The sequence below is a fragment of the Carlito syrichta genome, unplaced genomic scaffold (assembly GCF_000164805.1).
Source record: "Carlito syrichta isolate Samal-C Ts95f unplaced genomic scaffold, Tarsius_syrichta-2.0.1 Scaffold302850, whole genome shotgun sequence".
In the NCBI taxonomy this organism is placed as follows: domain Eukaryota; kingdom Metazoa; phylum Chordata; class Mammalia; order Primates; family Tarsiidae; genus Carlito; species Carlito syrichta.
Genome location: NW_007246946.1, coordinates 108,775 through 118,458, shown reverse-complemented (window position 1 = coordinate 118,458; position 9,684 = coordinate 108,775). Strand labels below are relative to the sequence as shown.

The 9,684-nt window shown below is 41.9% G+C and overlaps 1 protein-coding gene across 3 annotated transcripts in view; it reads left to right on the top strand.

Moving 5' to 3' along the window:
• Positions 1-2,523: 2,523 nt before the first annotated feature.
• The window catches only part of DET1 (de-etiolated homolog 1 (Arabidopsis)), a 24,252-nt gene continuing 17,091 nt past the window's right edge, over positions 2,524-9,684 (top strand). For 2 of the 3 annotated variants that reach the window (XM_021711888.1, XM_008057185.2), the window contains exons 1-2: positions 2,524-2,687; positions 4,515-4,584. The gene's annotated coding sequence lies outside the window, so the exon portion shown is untranslated. The remainder of the gene's footprint in view (positions 2,688-4,514; positions 4,585-9,684) is intronic. The other variant, XM_008057184.2, reaches the window with a different exon arrangement.

Genomic DNA, 9,684 nt, shown 5'->3' with positions numbered 1-9,684 from the left:
GAGAACTCTCCTTCCCCTGGCTCCTGGCAACCGCTATGGATTTGCCTATTCTGAATGTTTCATATAAATGGAATAATACAATAGATCACCTTTTGTGTCTGGCTTCTTCCACTTGGCATGATGTTTTCAAGATCCATTCATGTTGTAGCATGAATCAGTACTTCATTCTTTTTTCAGGGCTTAATGATATTTCATCGTATGACTATGCCACCTTTTGTTTATCCATACATCTACTGATAGCCATTTGGGTTGTTTCCATGTTTTATCTATTGTTAGTAATACTTTTATGAACATCTATGTTCAAGTTTTTTGTGCAGACTTGTTTTTGTCTCTCTTGGCTATATACCTAGTAGGATTTCTGGATCATATGATGACTATATTTGACTTTCTGAGAAAGTGCTAAAGTTTTCCATAGACTGCACCATTCCCAGCAGCAATGTATGAGGATTTTAATTACTCCCCACCCTCACCAATATTTGATCTTTTTCTTTTTAAGAAATTATAGTCATCCTAATGAGTATATAGTTGAGGTTTTGATTTGCATTTCTCTTATGATGTTCAGAATCTTTTCATTTATTTGGTAATTTGTATACCTTCTTTGGAGAAATGTTTATTCAGATCCTTTACCTGTTTTTCAACTAGGTTGTCTTTAGATTGTTGAGTTGTAGGAATTCTTTATATCTGTGATACTAGACTCATCAAATACATGATTTTCAAATATTTTCTCCCATTCTGCGGGTCTTTTCACTTTCCTCTAGTTTTTCCTTTGGATGCTTGTGCTTTTGGTGTTTAAGAAACTGCTTATGCCAAGGTCACAAAGAGTTATATACTCATGTTTTCTTTTGTGAGTTTTAACTCTTACATTTAGGTATTTGATTAATTTTGAGTTGATTTTTTGTACATGGTGGAAGATGGGGGAAGAGTTTTCTCCCCCTCTCCTTCCCTCCCCCCTCCCCCTTCCTCTTTCTTTCTCTCCCCCTTCTCCTCCAGGGCCACAAACACACAGAAGCGACATTGTACTGTTTATTTTTTAGCAACTAGCACTGATGGAGTTTCGTTTCAATCACCAGGCCCAAAACTGAAGTAGCAAGGCTCAAACATTTCACCCTGGGTAGCATTTGCTAGTTTAAACAATACTCTCCTATTTGATCTCTTCAATAACCAAGTCAGAACATTGTCAAACTTTAGATATGAGAAAACAGACTTGGAGAGGTGAGTGAATTGCCTAAAATCGTGCAGGAATCCACATGGCAGAGTCAGAATTTAAGTCTGGAGAAGAGAACCCTGGAAAAAGGGAGATGGAAGTCCTGGGTCATAGTCACAGCTCTGGCACTTGTACTTGTGTGATCTTGCACAAGTCAGGTCCTTCTTGGGGTCTCAATTTCACAATAGGTAGGTAAGGGGGTGTCCTTGGTAAATTACTGTAATTTATCCAATTTATCCAATTTATAGGATATCAACAACATTTCAGGCTCTATGCAAGGCACTTTAAGTGTAACACCTCTAATTTTTTTCAATAACCTTATAAAACAGGTACAATCTTCATTTCCTAGAAGAGGAAATGCGGACTCTGAAGCTAGTAACTGAGGACACTTGCCTGGAAATAGGAGACTGGGCCAGGAACCCATGTTCCCCTCCTAGCCACTCCATATTGCCAAGTCACTTAGCTTCCTTGGGACTCAGATTCCTTATCTGTAAAAGCCAATAAACATTCCTTCCTCATAGTTGCTGTGATGCCTGTGGGCAAAGCCATCCATTCATTTATTGAATCTTTATTGGGCAGCTACAAGATACCAAACTTTGTTCTAGGTGTGGACCGAACAGAAAATAAGAGAACTGTAGCTCTCAGTGTTTACATTCTAGTAGGAGATGGGGTGGGGGTGGGGGGGAGGATGAGGGGACAGAACAAAGAAGCAAAGGGAAAAAATGCAGGTAATATCAGATTACGATGAGTGCTATGAAGAAACAACATGATATGGGTGGAGTGAGACCGCTGGGGAAGCCCTTCAAAGGGGTGACATTTGTGCTGAGATCTGAATGATGCAGGAAAATTTGGGGCCAGGCTGTTCAGAAAGAGGACAAAGCAAAAGTGTCAAAGGATGAACCAGTTTCTATGAGATTAAATGAGATAATACAAGTGAAAGGGAAGTAAAGGTTACAGGATTAATTTTAGTGCAAGGAGCTTTTACTGTATGCCCACTATGTGTCAGCACCTGGATTCGGCACTGAGTAGACTGGAGATGATAAATACAGTCACAGGCTTCAAGGTGCTCACTATCTAGCTCACAGAGAGCAGTTTTTCAGCTGATGAAATGGCGCATGTAATCAAGAGGTGGAAAATTAATTCTTATTCATGTTTTTGCAAATGCGTCCAGTAGGTATAGAGAGACAGCCATAGATCACAGAGGTGCCCGGGTTAGACTTTGCAGTCACCGAGCCTCTATGGCGTCGATCCCTCCTTCGGGCGCTAGGGTGCGCTCTACCGTCCCGCAGTGCTGGCTGGAAGGTACCACCCTCTCCCCTACTTCCCTTCTCGCTGCACCGTACTTCCGGTGCCTAGCGGAAGCGGGCACCTACAGCCGCGGGCGCCGGGGTCCTAAGGCATGGCGGGGGCGGGGCTGGGGGAGGCGCGCACGGAGCGGGCTGAGGCATCCCTCGCCTTGGCTCTCTGAGCCCGGACCAGACAGGTGAGGACTTCTCGTTTTTGGCCCAGCCTCCAAGCCCGTCAGACCCTCCCCGCAGGCTCCTCCCCGCCTGACGCTGAGGCCCAGAGGCCCCACGGCCCCCGCCCTTCCTATGAGTTCTCTTCCCATTGAGGCCCCGCCCCGGGCATTTCTTTCCGGGGGCGCCCCCTTGGGCATGTGTGCCCGCCCCTTGGCACCCCTTTTTTGTTTTGGAGGTCATCATAAGGAATTGAGGGACACGTGCACCTTTCCCCATGGGGAAACTGAGCCCCAACAAGGGGAAAGAATTTAGTACCACTAGTGAGTTCATGGCCCGATTCAGTGATGCTTTCTTCTTTTTTCTTTACTAAACGCCTACCGTGTGTCAGCCCAAGTGCCAGGCTCTGAGAATACTCGGTGACCTAAGTAGACTTGGCTACTTTCTATCTGGGGAGTGCAATTTAGAGGAGGGAGTCAAACGTTGAACACATGATCATGCACCTGAAAGTATTAATACAAATTGTGACAGTTACCACGGAGAAGATAGCAAATAATGAGGAGGCCCGTTTTTGGATAGGATAGTCAGGGAAGACTTCCGGAAGGAGATGACACTTCAGCTGCAACCTGAGAAATTAAGGCAAGGGCTGGGGGAAATGGATTCCAGGAGGAGGGACTAGCCCTCGTGGATGCCTTAGAAGGCAAAGAACTTTGCATGAGGCAGGTCCAGTGTTCAAGAAGGGAGGCTTACCATGTGCCAAACGCTGTGATGAGCATACAGAATGCAGTGTTTGTGTACTGGTCCTTGGGAGTACACTATCTAGCGAGAGCCATAGATGTAAGTAAAATCCAGAGGCAGAGTTGAAGTGTAGTGAGTGCAGTGAAAGAGAGGTGTGGTGTTGGGATTTTATCTAATGGAGAGGTGGAGAAGTCCCTGAGGAAATGATGATTAAGCTGATATCTGAAATAGTAATTAACTCAGCAGAGTGAGAAGAACTTAACTTCAATAAAGGGCCAGACAAGAAATGTTTTAGGCCTGCTGGCCATATGGTCTTTGTCTCAGCTACTCAACTCTGCCTATGTAGAGCAAAAGCAGCCATAGGCAATATGTAAATAAATGGGTATGGGTGTATTTCAGTGAAACTTTATTTATAAAAACAAAGAGGTGGGCTACATTTGGCCTGAGGGGCAGTAATTTTCAGACCCTTGCTCTAGTCTAAGTCAATATGCATTTTATATCCTTATGTGTGAGTGTATATAACTCACGCACATAGAATTGAAACAAAGTTTTTATAAAACAATGCTTACCACTACTATATGTGATACAGTTTGATATTTTTTATTTTATTGTATTTCATTTTTTAAAAAGTCAGTAAGAATATCCACTAAATTGATTTTAGGGTCCTGTTAATAAGGTGTGACTAGCAGTTTGAGAAACTTGATTTACTCAGTCATAGAGGTATGTACATTTTTAACTTGACTATATGATATATATATTTATATAAAGCATTTGAGATCCTTTTAGAAAGATAGATATAAGTAAATACCTCATTGTGTGTGTTTTTATTTCTAAACTACAGATTGGATCCAGTCACTCCTTTGCTTTCTAATCTTTTCTAGGCTTCTCTTTTATCATTCACGCTGTGCTTCCTGTGCTCTAACCACTTGGAATTATTCTGTTTCCCAAGTGTGCCATGCTGTGCTCTTTTCAAGTATGTTTTTAGGTGCCATTTTTTCTGGAGTGTGCCTCTTTTACTTTACCCAGTGAATTCTTTATCCTTCAAGGCCCATGTCAAATGTTGCTCCATTCATTCATTTAATGAGTTTGTAAACACTTGCTGTCACTTGTCCTAGGTGCTAGGAATGCAGCAAGGAATTAGACAAGATCCCTGCTCTCTTGTATAGGGGTACAGATACTAAAAAGGTAAACAACATGATTTCAGAAAGTGATAAAGGCTATGAAGAAAATAAAATGGGATAAAATGATAGATTCATGTGGATGGGGGTAAGGGATCAGGGAAAACTGAAGAGTTGCTATTTTGTTTTTTTTGAGTTGCAGATTCACTCTGTTGCCCAGGCTGGAGTGCAGTGGCACGCCTACTGCCACCCCAGCATTGACCTGCTGGGCTCAGGCGATCCTACCGCCTTAACCTTCCAAGTAGCTGGAACTTTAGGTGCACACTACCACGCCCGGCTAATTTTTTGATTTATTATAGAGATGAGGTCTTGCCAAGTTGCCCAGACTGGAGAGTTGCTATTTTAACTGAGACTTGATGAAACAGAGGCAGCTCTTTTAGATCTTAAAACATGTTTTATGGCTGATCTCGGTGGCTCAACCTGTAATCCCAGCACTTTAGGAGACTCAGGCGAGTGGGTTGCCTGAGCCCAGAGGGTTGAAGACCAACCTGGGCAACTTGGTGAGACCTCATTTCTACAATAAATCAAAAATTAGCTGGGAGTGGTAGCATGTGCCTGTTGTTCCGGCTACTTAGAAGGCTGAGGCGGAAGGATTGCCAGAGCCCAGCAGGTTGATGCTGGGGTGGCCATGAACGTGCCACTGCACTCCAGCCTGGGCTACGGAGTAAAACTCCAACTCGAATGAATGAATGAATGAATGAATCATGTTTTACTTCCTTCTGCCCTCCATGGTTTCTGATGAGAAATCCACAGACTATTAAATTGTTGTTCCCCTATAGGTAATGCATTGTTATCTGGTTGTTTTTGAGATTTTTTCTTTGTCTTTTAGTTTTTCCCAGTTTAACTATGATATATATGGGCATGAATTTCTTTGGGTTTATCATATTTGGGGGTCTCTGAGCGTCTGAAATTTGGAGTTTATATCTTTAGGCAAATTTAGGGAGTTTTCAGCAATTATTTCTTCAAAAATTTTTTTTAATCATTGCAAAATTTTTCTCTTTCTGGGACACTGATGACAAGGGTGTTAGTTAGCCCTCTTATTATTTTTCCCTAGGTTTATGAGACTGTTTACTTTCTTCAATCTTTTCTTTTTTGTTTAGATTGGATAATCTCTACTGATCTATCTTCAAGGTGACTATCTCTTTCCTCTGTTGACTCCATTCTGCTCTTGAATTCATCCAGTGAGTTTTTAATTTTGGTTATTGCTTTTCAGCTCTAAACTTTCTGTCTGGTTCTTTTAAGACATACCTTCTAGCTGGGTGTGGTGGCTCATATCTGTAATCCCAGCACTTTGGGAGGCTGTGGCAAGAGCCCAGAAGTTCAAGACCAGCCAGGGAAACATGGTGAAACCTCCTCTCTACAATAAATAAAAAAATTATCCAGGCATAGTAACACATGCCTATAGTCCCAGCTACTTGGAAGGCTAAGGCAAAAGGATCGCCTGAGGTCAGGAGATCAAGGCTGTGGTAGCTGTGATCATGCCACTGCACTCCAGCCTGGGTGACAGAATGAGACTTCAATTCAGAAACAAACCAAAAAAAATCATTCGATTTCTTTTCTGAGACTGTTTTTCTACTCATTTCAGGAGTGTTTGTGATTGCTTATTGGAACATTTTTATAATAGCTACTTTAAAATCTGCCAGTGAATTCCAACTTCTATGGCATCTCAACATGATGTCAGTCACTTGTCTTTTCTGAGTTGAGTTTTTTCCTAGTACCTGATATGCTGAGTAACTTTGGATGGTATCCCAGACATTTTGAATATTATGTTATGAAACCGTGGAACTTGTTTAAATCCTGATATTTTTTTGGCTTGGCATGTAATCTACATAATTAACTTCAGGTTATTAGCAATTTGCTTCTTATATAGGCTATGGTTCCAATGTCCGATCTTTTTTTTTTTTTTTTTTTTTGAGCTGGAGTCTCACTCTGTTGCCCAGGCTGGAGTGCAGTGGCATGCTTATGGCCACTGCAGCCTTGACCTGTTGGGTTCAGGCAGTCCTTTTGCTTTAGTTTTCCCAGTAGCTGGAACTACAAGCACATGCCACCGCACCCGGCTAATTTTTTGATTTATTATTGAGATGAGGTTTCACCAAGTTGCCCAGGCTGGTCTCGAACCCCAGGACTCAGGCAGTCCTCTCGCCTCTGCCTCCCAAAGTGCTTGGATTATGGGCATGGGCCACCACACCCAGCTCAGATCAGTTTTTAGAGTCTTTGTAATGCTATCTGGATCTGTCCTATGTGTGTGACCCTCCTTGGCCTGTCTAAGGTCTGGGTGATGGTCCCTGTGTTCTCAAAGGCTTTAGTATGATGATTTGGAACAGATCCACACATATGTAGCTCGAGGCAAGCTTGGGAGTTCATAAACAACTTCATGGCATCACTTTTCTGAGCTCTTCCCTCTCTGGGATTTCCCCAGTACCTTCTTCCATGGGACTTTCCTTTTTGACCGTCTGTTGAGCAAGTTAGGACTTGCAACTTCATTGTCCATTTAGTTGTACTTTCTGATTAGCCTGTTATTGTCTTCAAATACCTGCCTTCTATTTTGTCTATTTTATAGCTGCGTTCAATGGCATTTGCTTGCTCTGTCTTACCTGGCAATAGCCTTGTTACTTGTAAGTTTTTCATTAAATTCCATTGACTTTTATGGCCTGTGGTTTAACTTTGATTTGAGTCAAGGTAGAATAAAACGTATTTGGAAGCCTTAAGATAAATGCAGTATAATAGATGTCCCATCAATATTTTAAAAATATTTTTATTATGATTAAAAATTGGCATGAAATTTACTATCTTAACTATTTTTAATTTTTTTTCTTGGGTTGGAGTCTCACTCTGTTGCCCAGGCTGGAGTGCAGTGGCATGCTCATGTTACCGTAGCCCTGACCTGCTGGGCTCAGGTGATCCTTCCATCTCAGCCTTCCAAGTAGCTGAAACCACAGATACTCATCATCATGCCATCAATTTTTTTGATATAGGTAGAGACAAGGTCTTGCCATGTTGCCCAGGCTGGTCTTGAACCCCTGGGCTCAGGCAATCTGCTCGCCTCCGCCTCCCAGAGTGCTGGGATTACAGGTGTGAACCACCATGCCTGGCCTATCCTAACTGTTTTTGAGCATGGCGTTTACTGTTATGCATATTCATGTTGTTGTGAAACAGATCTCTGGAACTTTTTTATTTTTCTAATCGGAAATTCTTATCCACTAGACAGCACTTTCCCTTTTCCCTCCCCTTTGTTCCTAGTAACTACTGTTCTATTTTCTGTTTCTATGAATTTGACTACTTTTGATACTTCATGTAAGTGGAATCATACAGTATTAATCTTTTGTGGCTGGTTTTTTGACTTAACATAATGTCTTCAAAGTTCAACAATATTTTAGTATATGTCAGAATTTCCTTTTTGAGACTGACTAATATTCCATTGTATGAGTATTCCACATTTTGTTTATCTGTTTATCCATTGATGAACATTTGGGTTGCTTCCATCTCTTGGCTACTATGAATGGTGCTGATGTGAACATGAGTATGAAAATATCTCTTCAAGATCCTGCTTTCAGTTATTTTGTATTTATTCCCAGAAGTGGAATTGCTGGATCATATGGTAGTTCTAATTTTAATTTTTTGGGGGAAGCTCCATACTGTTTTTCATAGGAGTTACATCTTTTTACAGTTCCACCAACAATGCACAAGGGTTTCAATTTATCTACATCTTCAACAATACTTGTTGTTTTCAGGTTTTTTGGTAATAGTCATCTTAATGGGTGTGAAGTGATATCTCACCGTGGTTCTGACTTGTATTTCTTTAATGATGTTGAACATCTTTTCATGTACTTGTTGGCCATTTGTCTATCTTCTTTTTTAAAAAAATTATTTTATTACAGAAATGTGGGATGCAAGTGAGGATTAGCTACATAAGTAGGTTGCATGCAGGTGAAGTTTGGGCTTCTAACTGGCTCTCACTCCCCCTGGTAGTGCACCAGGTTTTCTTTGTGTTTTCTCGTACCTCTCATTCTTCTCTCTCCCTCCTTCCCCTAGTAGTGCCCAGTGACTGCTGATCCCTCCCTTGTGCTAATGTGACTGATGTTCAGGGCCTACTTATGAGCGAGAACATGTGGTATTCAGTTCTTTGTTCTGTGATAGTTCACTTAGTGTGATGGTCTCCAACTCCATCCAATCTGCTGTGATGTTCATGATTTTGTTCTTCTTTTTTTTTTTTTGAGTTGGAGTCTCACTCTGTCGCCCAGACTGGAGTGCAGTGGCCGCTCCCGGCCACTGCAGCCTCGACCTGCTGGGCTCCAGTGATCCTTCCGCCTCAGCCTTCCAAGTTGCCGGAATTACAGGTGCGCGCTACCATGCCCGGCTGATTTTTTTGATTTATTGTAGAGATGAGGTCTCGCCTGCCCAGGCGGGTCTCGAACCCATGGGCTCAGGCAATCCACTCACCTCAGCCTCCCAAAGGCGCGGGATTACAGGCTGAGCCACTGAGCCCGGCTGATTTTGTTCTTCTTTATGGCAGTATAATACTCCACCATGTATATGTACCTTATTTTCTTTATCCAGTCCATTTTCCATGGGCAGAAGGTTTGCTTCCATGTTTTTGCATGGAATATTGTGAATAGTGAATAGTGCAGCAATAAATGTGTATGCAGCTGTCTTTTTTTATAGAAAGATTTATATTCTTCTGGGTATATTTCCAGAAGAGAGATTGCTAGATTGCATGGAAGGTCAGTTTTTTAGTTCTTTTAGGAAGCGCCACACTGCTTTCCATAGAGGTTGAACTGGTTTGCTCTCCATCCAACAGTGTAGAAGCATTCTCTTTTCTCTGCACCCATGCGAGCATCTGTTGTGTTTTGACTTATTAATGATAGCCATCCTTACTGGAGTTAGGTGGGATCTCATTGTAGTTTTGATTTGCATTTCTCTGATGATTAGTGAGGCTGAGCAGTTTTTCATGTGTCTGTTGGCTACTTGTATGTTGTCTTTTGAGAAGTGTCTGTTCATGTCCTTTGCCCACTTTTTTTTTATAATCAGTATTTTTTATTATGATATTGTGGGGTACAGTTAAGGGTTAGGTATACAAATATGCTTCGTTCAGGCACCCTTGTTGATA